The 19,079-nt window shown below is 52.8% G+C and overlaps 1 non-coding gene across 1 annotated transcript; it reads right to left on the reverse strand.

Moving 5' to 3' along the window:
* Positions 1-1,834: 1,834 nt before the first annotated feature.
* Positions 1,835-1,908, reverse strand: TRNAN-GUU (transfer RNA asparagine (anticodon GUU)). Its single transcript has one exon. It is a non-coding gene; the product is annotated as a tRNA-Asn (tRNA).
* Positions 1,909-19,079: the final 17,171 nt, after the last annotated feature.

Genomic DNA, 19,079 nt, shown 5'->3' on the forward strand with positions numbered 1-19,079 from the left:
CCTGCTTCACTCTCACCACCATCAGAACATATCTTCGAAGCTATCAGCCCATAGAAAAATAAGCCCACACCACCACCGAGTGGGCTCGAACCTCCAACCTTTTGGTTAACAGCCGATTGCGCTAGCCAATTACTCCACGGAGAGAGTCGTGCTCCACTCTCACCACCATTCGAACATGTTTTCAAAGCTATCAGCGCAAAGAAAAAAGCAACACACCACTCCTGGGAGGGCTCAAACCTCCAATTCTTCGGTTAACAGCCGAACGAGCTAGCCAATTGCGCCACGGAGACAGCCGTGCTCAGATCTCACCACCGTGAGAACATATCTTCAAAGCTATCAGCCCCAAAAAATAGCACCGCACCACCACCTGGTGGGCTCGAACCGCCAACCTTTCGGTTAACAGTCGATCGCGCTAGCCAATTGCGCCACGGAGACAGTCCTGCTTCACTCTCACCACCATCAGAACATATCTTCAAAGCTATCAGCCCATAGAAAAAAGCCAGCACCACCACCGGGTGTGCTCGAACCTCCAATATTTCGGTTAACGGCCGAACGCGCTAGCCAATTGCGCCACGGAGACAGTCCTGCTCCACTCTAGCAACCATCAGAACATATCTTCAAAGCTATCAGCCCAAAGAAAAAAACCGCCGCCTCACCACCGGGTGGGCTCGAACCTCAAACCTTTTCGTTAACAGTCGATCGCGCTAGCCGATTGCGCCACGGAGACAGTCCTGCTTCACTCTCACCACCATCAGAACATATCTTCAAAGCTATCAGCCCATAGAAAAATAAGCCCTCACCACCACCGGGTGGGCTCGAACCTCCAACCTTTTGGTTAACAGCCGATCGCACTAGCCAATGGCGCCACGGAGAGAGTCGTGCTCCACTCTCACCACCATTCGAACATGTTTTCAAAGCTATCAGCGCAAAGAAAAAAGCAACACCCCACTCCTGGGAGGGCTCAAACCTCCAATTCTTCGGTTAACAGCCGAACGGGCTAGCCAATTGCGCCACGGAGACAGCCGTGCTCAGATCTCACCACCGTGAGAACATGTCTCCAAAGTTATCAGTGCAAAATAAAGCAACACACCACTCCCGGAAGGGCTCGAACCTCCAACCTTTCGCTTAACAGCCGATCGCGCTAGCAAATTGCGCCACGGAGACAGTCCTGCTATACTCTCAATACCATCAGAAAATATCTTCAAACCTATCAGCCCAAAGAAAAAAAAAGTGCCGCACCACCACCGGGTGGGCTCGAACCTCCAACTTTTTGGTTAACTGCAAATCGCGCTAGCCAACTGCCCCACGGAGACAGTCGTGCTCCACTCTCACCACCGTCCGAACATTTCTTCACAGCTATCAGCCCAAAGAAAAAGAAGCACCCCACCACAACCGGGTGGGCTCGAACCTGCAACCTTTCGGTCAACAGCAGATCGCGCTAGCCAATTGCGCCACGGAGACAGTCGTGCTCACCTCTCACCACCTTCAGAACATATTTTCAAAGCTGTCACCGAAAAGAAAAAAAAAGCGACACACCGTCCCCGGGTGGGCTCAAACCTCCAACCTCTCGGTTAACAGCCGATTGCGCTAGCCAATTGCGTCACGGAGACAGTCCTGCTATACTCTCACCACCATCAGAACATATCTTCAGAGCTATCAGCCCAAAGAAAAAGAAGCGCCGCACCACCACCAGGTGGGCTCGAACCTCCAACCTTTCAGTCAACAGCAGATCGCGCTAGCCAATTGCGCCACAGAGACAGTCGTGCTCCCCTCTCTCCACCATCAGAACATATCTTCAAAGCTATCAGCGAAAAGAAAAAAAAAAGCGACACACCGTCCCCGGGTGGGCTCAAACCTCCAACCTCTCGGTTAACAGCCGATCGCGCTAGCCAATTGCGCCACGGAGACAGTCCTGCTATACTCTCACCACCATTAGAACATATCTTCAAAGCTATCAGTCCAAAGAAAAAAAGCGCCGCACCACTCCGGGTGGGCTCGAACCTCAAACCTTTCGTCTAACAGCCGATTGCGCTCGCCAATTGCGCCATGGAGACAGCCGTGCTCCACTCTCACTAACAACAGAACATATCTCCAACGCTATCAGCCCAAAGAAAAAAAAGCGGCGCACCACCCCCGGGTGGGCTCGAACCTCCATCCTTTCGGTTAACAGCCGATCGCGCTAGCCAATTGCCCTACGGAGACAGTCGTATTCCACTCTCACCACCGTAAGAACATTTCTTCGGAGCTATCAGCCCAAAGAAAAAAACGCCGAACCACCACCGGGTGGGCTCGAACCTCCAACCTTTCGGTTAAAAGCCGATCGCGCTAGCCAATGGCGCCACGGAGACAGTCGTCCTCCACGCTCACCACCGTCAGAACATTTCTTCAGAGCTATCAGCCCAAAGAAAAAAAAGCGCCGCACCCTCACCGGGTGGGCTCGAACCTCCAACCTTTACGTTAACAGCGGATCGCGCTAGCCAATTGGGCCACGGAGACAGTCGTGCTCCACTCTCACCACCATTAGAACATATCTTCAAAGCTATCAGCGCAAAGAAAAAAGCAACACACCACTCCCGGGAGGGCTCAAACCTCCAACCTTTCGCTTAACAGCCGATCGCGCTAGCAAATTGCGCCATGGAGGCAGTCCTGCTATACTCTCACCACCATCAGAACATATCTTCAAAGCTATCAGCCCAAAGAAAAAAAAGCGCCAAACCACCACCGGGTGGGCTCGAACCTCCAACCTTTCGGTTAACAGCCGATCGCGCTAGCCAATTGCGCCGCGGAGACAGTCGTGCTCCACTCTCACCACCATCAGAACATATCTTCAAAGCTATCAGTGCAAAGAAAAAAGCAACACACCACTCCCGGTAGCGCTCGAACCTCCAACTTTTCGGTTAACAGCCGATCGCACTAGCCAATTGCGCCACGGAGACATTCCTGCTCCACACTCACCACCATAAGAACATTTCTTCAAAGCTATCAGCCCAAACAAAAAGAGCGCTAAACCACCACCGGGTGGGCTCGAACCTCCAACCTTTCGGTTAACAGCCGATCGCACTAGCCAATTCCGCCACGGAAACAGTCGTGCTCCACTTTCACCACCATCAGAACATATCTTCAAAGCTATCAAAGCAAAAAAAAAGCAACAGACCACTCCCGGGAGGGCTCAAAACTCCAACCTTATGGTTAACAGCCGATCGCGCTAGCCAATTGCGCCACCGAGACAGTCCTGCTCCACTCTCACCACCATCAGAACATATCTTCAAAGCTAACAGCCCAAAGAAAAAAAGCGCCGAACCACCACCGGGTGGGCTCGAACCTCCAACCTTTCGGTTTAAAGCCGATCGCGCTAGCCAATGGCGCCACGGAGACAGTCGTGCTCCACCCTCACCACCGTCAGAACATTTCTTCAGAGCTATCAGCCCAAAGAAAAAAAAGCGCCGCACCACCACCGGGTGGGCTCGAACCTCCAACTTCTCGGTTAACTGCAAATCGCGCTAGCCAACTGCGTCACGGAGACAGTCGTGCTCAACTCTCACCACCACCGGGACATTTCTTCAGAGCTATCAGCCCAAAGAAAAAGAAGCGCCGCACCACCACCAGGTGGGCTCGAACCTCCAACCTATCAGTCAACAGCAGATCGCGCTAGCCAATTGCGCCACAGAGACAGTCGTGCTCAACTGTCACCACCATCAGAACATATCTTTAAAGCTATCAGCGAAAAGAAAAAAAGCGACACACCGTCCCCAGTGGGCTCGAAACTCCAAGCTTTCGGTTAACAGCCGATCACGCTAGCCAATTGCGCAACGGAGACAATCCTGCTCCACTCTCAACACCATCACAACCTATCTTCAAAGCTATCAGCCCAAAGAAAAAAAAGCGCCGCACTACCACCGGGTGGGCTCGAACCTGCAACCTTTCGGTTAACAGCCGATCGCGCTAGCCAATTGCGCCACGGAGACTGTCGTGCTCCACTCTCACCACCATCAGAACATATCTCCAAAGCTATCAGCGCAAAGAAAAAAAACTGCCGAACCACCGGGTGGGCTCGAACCTCCAACTTTTCGGTTAACTGCAAATCGCGCTAGCCAACTGCGCCACGGAGACAGTCGTGCTCCGCTCTCACCACCGTCAAAACATTTCTTCACAGCTATCAGCCCAAAGAAAAAGAAGCGCCACACAACCACCGGGTGAGCTCGAACCTCCAACCAATCGGTCAACAGCAGATCGCGCTAGCCAATTGCGCCACGGACACAGTCGTGCTCCACTCTCACCACCATCAGAACATATCTTCAAAGTTATCAGCGAAAAAAAAAAGCGACACACCGTCCCCGGGTGGGCTCAAACCTCCAACCTCTCGGTTACCAGCCGATCGCGCAAGTCAATTGCGGCACGGAGACAGTCCTGCTACACTCTCACCACCGTCAGAACATATCTTCAAAGCTATCAGCCCAAAGAAAAAAAGCGCCGCACCACCCCCGGGTGGGCTCAAACCTCCAACCTTTCGGCTAACAGCCGATCGCGCTAGCCAATTGCGCCACGGAGACAGCCGTGCTCCACTTTCACCACCATCAGAACATATCTTCAAAGCTATCACCGCAAAAAAAAAAGCGACACACCGTCCCCGGGTGGGCTCGAAACTCCAACCTTTCGGTTAACAGCCGAACGCGCTCGCCAATTTCGCCATGGAGACAGTCGTGCTCCACTCTCACCAACATCAAAACATATCTTCAAAGCTATCAGCCCAAAGAAAAAAAAAGCGCCGCAACACCCCCGGCCGGGCTCGAACCTCCAACCTTTCTGTTAACAGCCGATCGCGATAGCCAATTGCGTCACGGAGACAGTCGTGCTCCACTCTCACCACCGTCAGAACATATCTTCAAAGCTATCAGCTCAAAGAAAAAAAGCGCCGCACCACTACCTGGTGGGCTCGAAACTCCAAGCTTACAGTTAACAGCCGATCGCGCTAGCCAATTGCGCCACGGAGACAGTCCTGCTCCACTCTCACCACCATCAGAACATATCTTCAAAGCTATCAGCCCAAAGAAAAAAAGCGCCGCACCACCACCGGGTGGGCTCGAACCTCCAACCTTTCGGTTAACAGTCGATCGCGCTAGCCAATTGCGCCACGGAGACAGTCCTGCTTCACTCTCACCACCATCAGAACATATCTTCAAAGCTATCAGCCCATAGAAAAAAGCCAGCACCACCACCGGGTGTGCTCGAACCTCCAACCTTTCGGTTAACGGCCGAACGCGCTAGCCAATTGCGCCACGGAGACAGTCCTGCTCCACTCTAGCCACCATCAGAACATATCTTTAAAGCTATCAGCCCAAAGAAAAAAAAGCAACACACCACTCCCAGGAGGGCTCGAACCTCCAACCTTTCGGTTAACAGCCGATAGCGCTAGCCACTTGCGCCACGGAGACAGTCGTGCTCCACTCTCACCACCGTCAAAACATTTCTTCGGAGCTATCAGCCCAAAGAAAAAAAAGCGCCGAACCACCACCGGGTGGGCTCGAACCTCCAACCTTTCGGTTAACAGGCGATCGCGCTAGCCAATGGTGCCACGGAGACAGTCGTGCTCCACGCTCACCACCGTCAGAACATTTCTTCAGAGCTATCTGCCCAAAGAAAAAAAAGCGCCGCACCACCACCTGGTGGGCTCGAACCTCCAACCTTTACGTTAACAGCGGATCGCGCTAGCCAATTGGGCCACGGAGACAGTCGTGCTCCACTCTCACCACCGTGAGAACATGTCTCTAAAGTTATCAGCGCAAAGAAAAAAGCAACACACCACTCCCAGGAGGGCTCGAACCTCCAACCTTTCGGTTAACAGTCGATCGCGCTAGCCAATTGCGCCACGGAGACAGTCCTGCTTCACTCTCACCACCATCAGAACATATCTTCAAAGCTATCAGCCCATAGAAAAAAGCCAGCACCACCACCGGGTGTGCTCGAACCTCCAACCTTTCGGTTAACGGCCGAACGCGCTAGCCAATTGCGCCACGGAGACAGTCCTGCTCCACTCTAGCCACCATCAGAACATATCTTTAAAGCTATCAGCCCAAAGAAAAAAAAGCAACACACCACTCCCGGGAGGGCTCGAACCTCCAACCTTTCGCTTAACAGCCGATCGCGCTAGCAAATTGCGCCACGGAGGCAGTCCTACTATACTCTCACCACCATCAGAACATATCTTCAAAGCTATCAGCCCAAAGAAAAAAAAGTGCCGCACCACCACCGGGTGGGCTCAAACCTCCAACTTTTCGGTTAACTGCAAATCGCGTTAGCCAACTGCGCCACGCAGACAGTCGTGCTCCACTCTCACCACCGCCAGGACATTTCTTCAGAGCTATCAGCCCAAAGAAAAAGAAGCGCCACACCACCACCAGGTGGGCTCGAACCTCCAACCTTTCAGTCAACAGCAGATCGCGCTAGCCAATTGCGCCACAGAGACAGTCGTGCTCCACTCTCACCACCATCAGGACATATCTTCAAAGCTTTCAGCGCAAAAAAAAAACGACACACCGTCCCCAGTGGGCTCGAAACTCCAAGCTTTCGGTTAACAGCCGATCGCGCTAGCCCATTGCGCCACGGAGACAGTCCTGCTCTACTCTCACCACCATCAGAACATATCTTCAAAGCTATCAGCCCAAAGAAAAAAAGCGCCGCACCACCACCGGGTGGGGTCGAACCTCAAACCTTTCGGTTAACAGCCGATCGCACTAGCCAATTGCGCCACGGAGACAGTCCTGCTCCACACTCACCACCATAAGAACATTTCTTCAAAGCTATCAGCCCAAACAAAAAGAGCGCCAAACCACCACCGGGTGGGCCCGAACCTCCAACCTTTCGGTTAACAGCCAATCGCACTAGCCAATTCCGCCACGGAAACAGTCGTGCTCCACTTTCACCACCATCAGAACATATCTTCAAAGCTATCAAAGCAAAGAAAAAAGCAACAGACCACTCCCGGGAGGGCTCAAAACTCCAACCTTATGGTTAACAGCCGATCGCGCTAGCCAATTGCGCCACCGAGACAGTCCTGCTCCACTCTCACCACCATCAGAACATATCTTCAAAGCTATCAGACCAACAAAAAAAAGCGCCGCACCACCACCGGGTGGCCTCAAAACTTCAACCTTTCGGTTAACCAGCGATCGCGCTAGCCAATTGCCCTACGGAGACAGTCGTGCTCCACTCTCACCACCATCAGAACATATCTTCAAAGCTATCAGCCCGAAAAAAAGCGCTGCACCACCAAAGGGTGGGCTCAAACCTCCAATTTTTCGGTTAACAGCCGATCGCGCTAGCCAATTGCGCCACGGAGACAGTCCTGCTCCACTCTCACCACCATCAGAACATATCTTCAAAGTTATCAGCCTATAGAAAAAAGCCAGCACCACCACCGGGTGTGCTCGAACCTCCAACCTTTCGGTTAACGGCCGAACGCGCTAGCCCATTGCGCCACGGAGACAGTCCTGCTCCACTCCAGCCACCATCAGAACATATCTCTAAAGCTATCAGCCCAAAGAAAAAAAAGCAACACACCACTCCCGGGAGGGCTCGAACCTCCAACCTTTCGGTTAACAGCCGATAGCGCTAGCCAATCGCGCCACGGAGACAGTCGTGCTCCACTCTCACCACCGTAAGAACATTTCTTCGGAGCTATCAGCCCAAAGAAAAAAAGCGCCGAACCACCACCGGGTGGGCTCGAACCTCCAACCTTTCGGTTAAAAGCCGATCGCGCTAGCCAATGGCGCCACGGAGACAGTCGTGCTCCACGCTCACCACCGTCAGAACATTTCTTCAGAGCTATCAGCCCAAAGAAAAAAAAGCGCCGCACCCTCACCGGGTGGGCTCGAACCTCCAACCTTTACGTTAACAGCGGATCGCGCTAGCCAATTGGGCCACGGAGACAGTCGTGCTCCACTCTCACCACCATTAGAACATATCTTCAAAGCTATCAGCGCAAAGAAAAAAGCAACACACCACTCCCGGGAGGGCTCAAACCTCCAACCTTTCGCTTAACAGCCGATCGCGCTAGCAAATTGCGCCATGGAGGCAGTCCTGCTATACTCTCACCACCATCAGAACATATCTTCAAAGCTATCAGCCCAAAGAAAAAAAAGCGCCAAACCACCACCGGGTGGGCTCGAACCTCCAACCATTCGGTTAACAGCCGATCGCACTAGCCAATTCCGCCACGGAAACAGTCGTGCTCCACTTTCACCACCATCAGAACATATCTTCAAAGCTATCAAAGCAAAAAAAAAGCAACAGACCACTCCCGGGAGGGCTCAAAACTCCAACCTTATGGTTAACAGCCGATCGCGCTAGCCAATTGCGCCACCGAGACAGTCCTGCTCCACTCTCACCACCATCAGAACATACCTTCAAAGCTAACAGCCCAAAGAAAAAAAGCGCCGAACCACCACCGGGTGGGCTCGAACCTCCAACTTTTCGGTTTAAAGCCGATCGCGCTAGCCAATGGCGCCACGGAGACAGTCGTGCTCCACCCTCACCACCGTCAGAACATTTCTTCAGAGCTATCAGCCCAAAGAAAAAAAAGCGCCGCACCACCGCCGGGTGGGCTCGAACCTCCAACTTTTCGGTTAACTGCAAATCGCGCTAGCCAACTGCGTCACGGAGACAGTCGTGCTCAACTCTCACCACCACCGGGACATTTCTTCAGAGCTATCAGCCCAAAGAAAAAGAAGCGCCGCACCACCACCAGGTGGGCTCGAACCTCCAACCTATCAGTCAACAGCAGATCGCGCTAGCCAATTGCGCCACAGAGACAGTCGTGCTCAACTCTCACCACCATCAGAACATATCTTTAAAGCTATCAGCGAAAAGAAAAAAAAGCGACACACCGTTTCAGTGGGCTCGAAACTCCAAGCTTTCGGTTAACAGCCGATCGCGCTAGCCAATGGCGCCACGGAGACAGTCGTGCTTCACCCTCACCACCGTCAGAACATTTCTTCAGAGCTATCAGCCCAAAGAAAAAAAAGCGCCGCACCACCACCGGGTGGGCTCGAACCTCCAACTTTTCGGTTAACTGCAAATCGCGCTAGCCAACTGCGTCACGGAGACAGTCGTGCTCAACTCTCACCACCACCGGGACATTTCTTCAGAGCTATCAGCCCAAAGAAAAAGAAGCGCCGCACCACCACCAGGTGGGCTCGAACCTCCAACCTATCAGTCAACAGCAGATCGCGCTAGCCAATTGCGCCACAGAGACAGTCGTGCTCAACTCTCACCACCATCAGAACATATCTTTAAAGCTATCAGCGAAAAGAAAAAAAAGCGACACACCGTCCCCAGTGGGCTCGAAACTCCAAGCTTTCGGTTAACAGCCAATCACGCTAGCCAATTGCGCAACGGAGACAATCCTGCTCCACTCTCAACACCATCACAACATATCTTCAAAGCTATCAGCCCAAAGAAAAAAAAGCGCCGCACTACCACCGGGTGGGCTCGAACCTGCAACCTTTCGGTTAACAGCCGATCGCGCTAGCCAATTGCGCCACGGAGACAGTCGTGCTCCACTCTCACCACCATCAGAACATATCTCCAAAGCTATTAGCGCAAAGAAAAAAAACTGCCGAACCACCGGGTGGGCTCGAACCTCCAACTTTTCGGTTAACTGCAAATCGCGCTAGCCAACTGCGCCACGGAGACAGTCGTGCTCCGCTCTCACCACCGTCAAAACATTTCTTCACAGCTATCAGCCCAAAGAAAAAGAAGCGCCACACAACCACCGGGTGAGCTCGAACCTCCAACCAATCGGTCAACAGCAGATCGCGCTACCCAATTGCGCCACGGACACAGTCGTGCTCCACTCTCACCACCATCAGAACATATCTTCAAAGTTATCAGCGAAAAAAAAAGCGACACACCGTCCCCGGGTGGGCTCAAACCTCCAACCTCTCGGTTACCAGCCGATCGCGCAAGTCAATTGCGGCACGGAGACAGTCCTGCTACACTCTCACCACCGTCAGAACATATCTTCAAAGCTATCAGCCCAAAGAAAAAAAGCGCCGCACCACCCCCGGGTGGGCTCGAACCTCCAACCTTTTGGCTAACAGCCGATCGCGCTAGCCAATTGCGCCACGGAGACAGCCGTGCTCCACTTTCACCACCATGAGAACATATCTTCAAAGCTATCACCGCAAAGAAAAAAAAAGCGACACACCGTCCCCGGGTGGGCTCGAAACTCCAACCTTTCGGTTAACAGCCGAACGCGCTCGCCAATTTCGCCATGGAGACAGTCGTGCTCCACTCTCACCAACATCAAAACATATCTTCAAAGCTATCAGCCCAAAGAAAAAAAAAAGCGCCGCAACACCCCCGGCCGGGCTCGAACCTCCATCCTTTCTGTTAACAGCCTATCGCGATAGCCAATTGCGTCACGGAGACAGTCGTGCTCCACTCTCACCACCATTAGAACATATCTTCAAAGCTATCAGCCCAAAGAAAAAAAAAGCGCCGCAACACCCCCGGCCGGGCTCGAACCTCCATCCTTTCTGTTAACAGCCTATCGCGATAGCCAATTGCGTCACGGAGACAGTCGTGCTCCACTCTCACCACCATTAGAACATATCTTCAAAGCAATCAGCGCAAAGAAAAAAAAGCGACACACTGTCCCCGGGTGGGCTCGAAACTCCAACTTTTCGGTTAGCGGCCGATCGCGCTAGCGAATTGCGCCACGGAGACAGTCCTGCTCCACTCTCACCACCGTCAGAACATATCTTCAAAGCTATCAGCTCAAAGAAAAAAAGCGCCGCACCACTACCTGGTGGGCTCGAAACTCCAAGCTTACAGTTAACAGCCGATCGCGCTAGCCAATTGCGCCACGGAGACAGTCCTGCTCCACTCTCACCACCATCAGAACATATCTTCAAAGCTATCAGCCCAAAGAAAAAAAAGCGCCGCACCACCACCGGGTGGGCTCGAACCTCCAACCTTTCGGTTAACAGTCGATCGCGCTAGCCAATTGCGCCACGGAGACAGTCCTGCTTCACTCTCACCACCATCAGAACATATCTTCAAAGCTATCAGCCCATAGAAAAAAGCCAGCACCACCACCGGGTGTGCTCGAACCTCCAACCTTTCGGTTAACGGCCGAACGCGCTAGCCAATTGCGCCACGGAGACAGTCCTGCTCCACTCTAGCCACCATCAGAACATATCTTTAAAGCTATCAGCCCAAAGAAAAAAAAGCAACACACCACTCCCGGGAGGGCTCGAACCTCCAACCTTTCGGTTAACAGCCGATAGCGCTAGCCACTTGCGCCACGGAGACAGTCGTGCTCCACTCTCACCACCGTCAAAACATTTCTTCGGAGCTATCAGCCCAAAGAAAAAAAAGCGCCGAACCACCACCGGGTGGGCTCGAACCTCCAACCTTTCGGTTAACAGGCGATCGCGCTAGCCAATGGTGCCACGGAGACAGTCGTGCTCCACGCTCACCACCGTCAGAACATTTCTTCAGAGCTATCTGCCCAAAGAAAAAAAAGCGCCGCACCACCACCTGGTGGGCTCGAACCTCCAACCTTTACGTTAACAGCGGATCGCGCTAGCCAATTGGGCCACGGAGACAGTCGTGCTCCACTCTCACCACCGTGAGAACATGTCTCTAAAGTTATCAGCGCAAATAAAAAAGCAACACACCACTCCCAGGAGGGCTCGAACCTCCAACCTTTCGGTTAACAGTCGATCGCGCTAGCCAATTGCGCCACGGAGACAGTCCTGCTTCACTCTCACCACCATCAGAACATATCTTCAAAGCTATCAGCCCATAGAAAAAAGCCAGCACCACCACCGGGTGTGCTCGAACCTCCAACCTTTCGGTTAACGGCCGAACGCGCTAGCCAATTGCGCCACGGAGACAGTCCTGCTCCACTCTAGCCACCATCAGAACATATCTTTAAAGCTATCAGCCCAAAGAAAAAAAAGCAACACACCACTCCCGGGAGGGCTCGAACCTCCAACCTTTCGCTTAACAGCCGATCGCGCTAGCAAATTGCGCCACGGAGGCAGTCCTGCTATACTCTCACCACCATCAGAACATATCTTCAAAGCTATCAGCCCAAAGAAAAAAAAGTGCCGCACCACCACCGGGTGGGCTCAAACCTCCAACTTTTCGGTTAACTGCAAATCGCGTTAGCCAACTGCGCCACGCAGACAGTCGTGCTCCACTCTCACCACCGCCAGGACATTTCTTCAGAGCTATCAGCCCAAAGAAAAAGAAGCGCCACACCACCACCAGGTGGGCTCGAACCTCCAACCTTTCAGTCAACAGCAGATCGCGCTAGCCAATTGCGCCACAGAGACAGTCGTGCTCCACTCTCACCACCATCAGGACATATCTTCAAAGCTTTCAGCGCAAAAAAACGACACACCGTCCCCAGTGGGCTCGAAACTCCAAGCTTTCGGTTAACAGCCGATCGCGCTAGCCCATTGCGCCACGGAGACAGTCCTGCTCTACTCTCACCACCATCAGAACATATCTTCAAAGCTATCAGCCCAAAGAAAAAAAGCGCCGCACCACCACCGGGTGGGCTCGAACTTCAAACCTTTCGGTTAACAGCCGATCGCACTAGCCAATTGCGCCACGGAGACAGTCCTGCTCCACACTCACCACCATAAGAACATTTCTTCAAAGCTATCAGCCCAAACAAAAAGAGCGCCAAACCACCACCGGGTGGGCCCGAACCTCCAACCTTTCGGTTAACAGCCGATCGCACTAGCCAATTCCGCCACGGAAACAGTCGTGCTCCACTTTCACCACCATCAGAACATATCTTCAAAGCTATCAAAGCAAAGAAAAAAGCAACAGACCACTCCCGGGAGGGCTCAAAACTCCAACCTTATGGTTAACAGCCGATCGCGCTAGCCAATTGCGCCACCGAGACAGTCCTGCTCCACTCTCACCACCATCAGAACATATCTTCAAAGCTATCAGACCAACAAAAAAAGCGCCGCACCACCACCGGGTGGCCTCGAAACTTCAACCTTTCGGTTAACAACCGATCGCGCTAGCCAATTGCCCTACGGAGACAGTCGTGCTCCACTCTCACCACCATCAGAACATATCTTCAAAGCTATCAGCCCGAAAAAAAGCGCTGCACCACCAAAGGGTGGGCTCAAACCTCCAATTTTTCGGTTAACAGCCGATCGCGCTAGCCCATTGCGCCACGGAGACAGTCCTGCTCCACTCCAGCCACCATCAGAACATATCTCTAAAGCTATCAGCCCAAAGAAAAAAAAGCAACACACCACTCCCGGGAGGGCTCGAACCTCCAACCTTTCGGTTAACAGCCGATAGCGCTAGCCAATCGCGCCACGGAGACAGTCGTGCTCCACTCTCACCACCGTAAGAACATTTCTTCGGAGCTATCAGCCCAAAGAAAAAAAGCGCCGAACCACCACCGGGTGGGCTCGAACCTACAACCTTTCGGTTAAAAGCCGATCGCGCTAGCCAATGGCGCCACGGAGACAGTCGTGCTCCACGCTCACCACCGTCAGAACATTTCTTCAGAGCTATCAGCCCAAAGGAAAAAAAGCGCCGCACCCTCACCGGGTGGGCTCGAACCTCCAACCTTTACGTTAACAGCGGATCGCGCTAGCCAATTGGGCCACGGAGACAGTCGTGCTCCACTCTCACCACCATTAGAACATATCTTCAAAGCTATCAGCGCAAAGAAAAAAGCAACACACCACTCCCGGGAGGGCTCAAACCTCCAACCTTTCGCTTAACAGCCGATCGCGCTAGCAAATTGCGCCATTGAGGCAGTCCTGCTATACTCTCACCACCATCAGAACATATCTTCAAAGCTATCAGCCCAAAGAAAAAAAAGCGCCAAACCACCACCGGGTGGGCTCGAACCTCCAACCTTTCGGTTAACAGCCGATCGGACTAGCCAATTCCGCCACAGAAACAGTCGTGCTCCACTTTCACCACCATCAGAACATATCTTCAAAGCTATCAAAGCAAAGAAAAAAGCAACACACCACTCCCGGGAGGGGTCGAAACTCCAAAAGTTCGGTTAACAGCCGATCGCGCTAGCCAATTGCGCCGCGGAGACAGTCGTGCTCCACTCTCACCACCATCAGAACATATCTTCAAAGCTATCAGTGCAAAGAAAAAAGCAACACACCACTCCCGGGAGCGCTCGAACCTCCAACTTTTCGGTTAACAGCCGATCGCACTAGCCAATTGTGCCACGGAGACATTCCTGCTCCACACTCACCACCATAAGAACATTTCTTCAAAGCTATCAGCCCAAACAAAAAGAGCGCTAAACCACCACCGGGTGGGCTCGAACCTCCAACCTTTCGGTTAACAGCCGATCGCACTAGCCAATTCCGCCACGGAAACAGTCGTGCTCCACTTTCACCACCATCAGAACATATCTTCAAAGCTATCAAAGCAAAAAAAAAAGCAACAGACCACTCCCGGGAGGGCTCAAAACTCCAACCTTATGGTTAACAGCCGATCGCGCTAGCCAATTGCGCCACCGAGACAGTCCTGCTCCACTCTCACCACCATCAGAACATATCTTCAAAGCTAACAGCCCAAAGAAAAAAAGCGCCGAACCACCACCGGGTGGGCTCGAACCTCCAACCATTCGGTTTAAAGCCGATCGCGCTAGCCAATGGCGCCACGGAGACAGTCGTGCTCCACCCTCACCACCGTCAGAACATTTCTTCAGAGCTATCAGCCCAAAGAAAAAAAAGCGCCGCACCACCACCGGGTGGGCTCGAACCTCCAACTTTTCGGTTAACTGCAAATCGCGCTAGCCAACTGCGTCACGGAGACAGTCGTGCTCAACTCTCACCACCACCGGGACATTTCTTCAGAGCTATCAGCCCAAAGAAAAAGAAGCGCCGCACCACCACCAGGTGGGCTCGAACCTCCAACCTATCAGTCAACAGCAGATCGCGCTAGCCAATTGCGCCACAGAGACAGTCGTGCTCAACTCTCACCACCATCAGAACATGTCTTTAAAGCTATCAGCAAAAAGAAAAAAAAGCAACACACCGTTTCAGTGGGCTCGAAACTCCAAGCTTTCGGTTAACAGCCGATCACGCTAGCCAATTGCGCAACGGAGACAGTTCTGTTCCACTCTCAACACCATCACAACATATCTTCAAAGCTGTCAGCCCAAAGAAAAAAAAGCGCCGCACTACCACCGGGTGGGCTCGAACCTGCAACCTTTCGGTTAAGAGCCGATCGCGCTAGCCAATTGCGCCACGGAGACAGTCGTGCTCCACTCTCACCACCATCAGAACATATCTCCAAAGCTATCAGCGCAAAGAAAAAAAACTGCCGAACCACCGGGTGGGCTCGAACCTCCAACTTTTCGGTTAACTGCAAATCGCGCTAGCCAACTGCGCCACGGAGACAGTCGTGCTCCGCTCTCACCACCGTCAAAACATTTCTTCACAGCTATCAGCCCAAAGAAAAAGAAGCGCCACACAACCACCGGGTGAGCTCGAACCTCCAACCAATCGGTCAACAGCAGATCGCGCTAGCCAATTGCGCCACGGACACAGTCGTGCTCCACTCTCACCACCATCAGAACATAACTTCAAAGCTATCACCGCAAAGAAAAAAAAGCGACACACCGTCCCCGGGTGGGCTCGAAACTCCAACCTTTCGGTTAACAGCCGAACGCGCTCGCCAATTTCGCCATGGAGACAGTCGTGCTCCACTCTCACCAACATCAAAACATATCTTCAAAGCTATCAGCCCAAAGAAAAAAAAAAGCGCCGCAACACCCCCGGCCGGGCTCGAACCTCCATCCTTTCTGTTAACAGCTGATCGCGATAGCCAATTGCGTCACGGAGACAGTCGTGCTCCACTCTCACCACCATTAGAACATATCTTCAAAGCAATCAGCGCAAAGAAAAAAAAGCGACACACTGTCCCCGGGTGGGCTCGAAACTCCAACTTTTCGGTTAGCGGCCGATCGCGCTAGCGAATTGCGCCACGGAGACAGTCCTGCTCTACTCTCACCACCGTCAGAACATATCTTCAAAGCTATCAGCTCAAAGAAAAAAAGCGCCGCACCACTACCTGGTGGGCTCGAAACTCCAAGCTTACAGTTAACAGCCGATCGCGCTAGCCAATTGCGCCACGGAGACAGTCCTGCTCCACTCTCACCACCATCAGAACTTATCTTCAAAGCTATCAGCCCAAAGAAAAAAAGCGCCGCACCACCACCGGGTGGGCTCGAACCTCCAACCTTTCGGTTAACAGTCGATCGCGCTAGCCAATTGCGCCACGGAGACAGTCCTGCTTCACTCTCACCACCATCAGAACATATCTTCAAAGCTATCAGCCCATAGAAAAAAGCCAGCACCACCACCGGGTGTGCTCGAACCTCCAACCTTTCGGTTAACGGCCGAACGCGCTAGCCAATTGCGCCACGGAGACAGTCCTGCTCCCCTCTAGCCACCATCAGAACATATCTTTAGAGCTATCAGCCCAAAGAAAAAAAAGCAACACACCACTCCCGGGAGGGCTCGAACCTCCATCCTTTCGGTTAACAGCCGATAGCGCTAGCCAATTGCGCCACGGAGACAGTCGTGCTCCACTCTCACCACCGTCAAAACATTTCTTCCGAGCTATCAGCCCAAAGAAAAAAAAGCGCCGAACCACCACCGGGTGGGCTCGAACCTCCAACCTTTCGGTTAACAGGCGATCGCGCTAGCCAATGGTGCCACGGAGACAGTCGTGCTCCACGCTCACCACCGTCAGAACATTTCTTCAGAGCTATCTGCCCAAAGAAAAAAAAGCGCCGCACCACCACCTGGTGGGCTCGAACCTCCAACCTTTACGTTAACAGCGGATCGCGCTAGCCAATTGGGCCACGGAGACAGTCGTGCTCCACTCTCACCACCGTGAGAACATGTCTCTAAAGTTATCAGCGCAAAGAAAAAAGCAACACACCACTCCCAGGAGGGCTCGAACCTCCAACCTTTCGGTTAACAGTCGATCGCGCTAGCCAATTGCGCCACGGAGACAGTCCTGCTTCACTCTCACCACCATCAGAACATATCTTCAAAGCTATCAGCCCATAGAAAAAAGCCAGCACCACCACCGGGTGTGCTCGAACCTCCAACCTTTCGGGTAACGGCCGAACGCGCTAGCCAATTGCGCCACGGAGACAGTCCTGCTCCACTCTAGCCACCATCAGAACATATCTTTAAAGCTATCAGCCCAAAGAAAAAAAAGCAACACACCACTCCCGGGAGGGCTCGAACCTCCAACCTTTCGCTTAACAGCCGATCGCGCTAGCAAATTGCGCCACGGAGGCAGTCCTGCTATACTCTCACCACCATCAGAACATATCTTCAAAGCTATCAGCCCAAAGAAAAAAAAGTGCCGCACCACCACCGGGTGGGCTCAAACCTCCAACTTTTCGGTTAACTGCAAATCGCGTTAGCCAACTGCGCCACGCAGACAGTCGTGCTCCACTCTCACCACCGCCAGGACATTTCTTCAGAGCTATCAGCCCAAAGAAAAAGAAGCGCCACACCACCACCAGGTGGGCTCGAACCTCCAACCTTTCAGTCAACAGCAGATCGCGCTAGCCAATTGCGCCACAGAGACAGTCGTGCTCCACTCTCACCACCATCAGGACATATCTTCAAAGCTTTCAGCGCAAAAAAACGACACACCGTCCCCAGTGGGCTCGAAACTCCAAGCTTTCGGTTAACAGCCGATCGCGCTAGCCCATTGCGCCACGGAGACAGTCCTGCTCTACCCTCACCACCATCAGAACATATCTTCAAAGCTATCAGCCCAAAGAAAAAAAGCGCCGCACCACCACCGGGTGAGCTCGAACCTCAAACCTTTCGGTTAACAGCCGATCGCACTAGCCAATTGCGCCACGGAGACAGTCCTGCTCCACACTCACCACCATAAGAACATTTCTTCAAAGCTATCAGCCCAAACAAAAAGAGCGCCAAACCACCACCGGGTGGGCTCGAACCTCCAACCTTTCGGTTAACAGCCGATCGCACTACCCAATTCCGCCACGGAAACAGTCGTGCTCCACTTTCACCACCATCAGAACATATCTTCAAAGCTATCAAAGCAAAGAAAAAAGCAACAGACCACTCCCGGGAGGGCTCAAAACTCCAACCTTATGATTAACAGCCGATCGCGCTAGCCAATTGCGCCACCGAGACAGTCCTGCTCCACTCTCACCACCATCAGAACATATCTTCAAAGCTATCAGACCAACAAAAAAAAAGCGCCGCACCACCGGGTGGCCTCGAAACTTCAACCTTTCGGTTAACAACCGATCGCGCTAGCCAATTGCCCTACGGAGACAGTCGTGCTCCACTCTCACCACCATCAGAACATATCTTCAAAGCTATCAGCCCGAAAAAAAGCGCTGCACCACCAAAGGGTGGGCTCAAACCTCCAATTTTTCGGTTAACAGCCGATCGCGCTAGCCAATTGCGCCAGGGAGACAGTCCTGCTCCACTCTCACCACCATCAGAACATATCTTCAAAGTTATCAGCCTATAGAAAAAAGCCAGCACCACCACCGGGTGTGCTCGAACCTCCAACCTTTCGGTTAACGGCCGAACGCGCTAGCCCATTGCGCCACGGAGACAGTCCTGCTCCACTCCAGCCACCATCAGAACATATCTCTAAAGCTATCAGCCCAAAGAAAAAAAAGCAACACACCACTCCCGGGAGGGCTTGAACCTCCAACCTTTCGGTTACCAGCCGATAGCGCTAGCCAATCGCGCCACGGAGACAGTCGTGCTCCACTCTCACCACCGTAAGAACATTTCTTCGGAGCTATCAGCCCAAAGAAAAAAAGCGCCGAACCACCACCGGGTGGGCTCGAACCTCCAACCTTTCGGTTAAAAGCCGATCGCGCTAGCCAATGGCGCCACGGAGACAGTCGTGCTCCACGCTCACCACCGTCAAAACATTTCTTCAGAGCTATCAGCCCAAACAAAAAGAGCGCTAAACCACCACCGGGTGGGCTCGAACCTCCAACCTTTCGGTTAACAGCCGATCGCACTAGCCAATTCCGC

Source organism: Rhipicephalus microplus, unplaced genomic scaffold (genome assembly GCF_043290135.1).
Source record: "Rhipicephalus microplus isolate Deutch F79 unplaced genomic scaffold, USDA_Rmic scaffold_26, whole genome shotgun sequence".
NCBI lineage: Eukaryota > Metazoa > Arthropoda > Arachnida > Ixodida > Ixodidae > Rhipicephalus > Rhipicephalus microplus.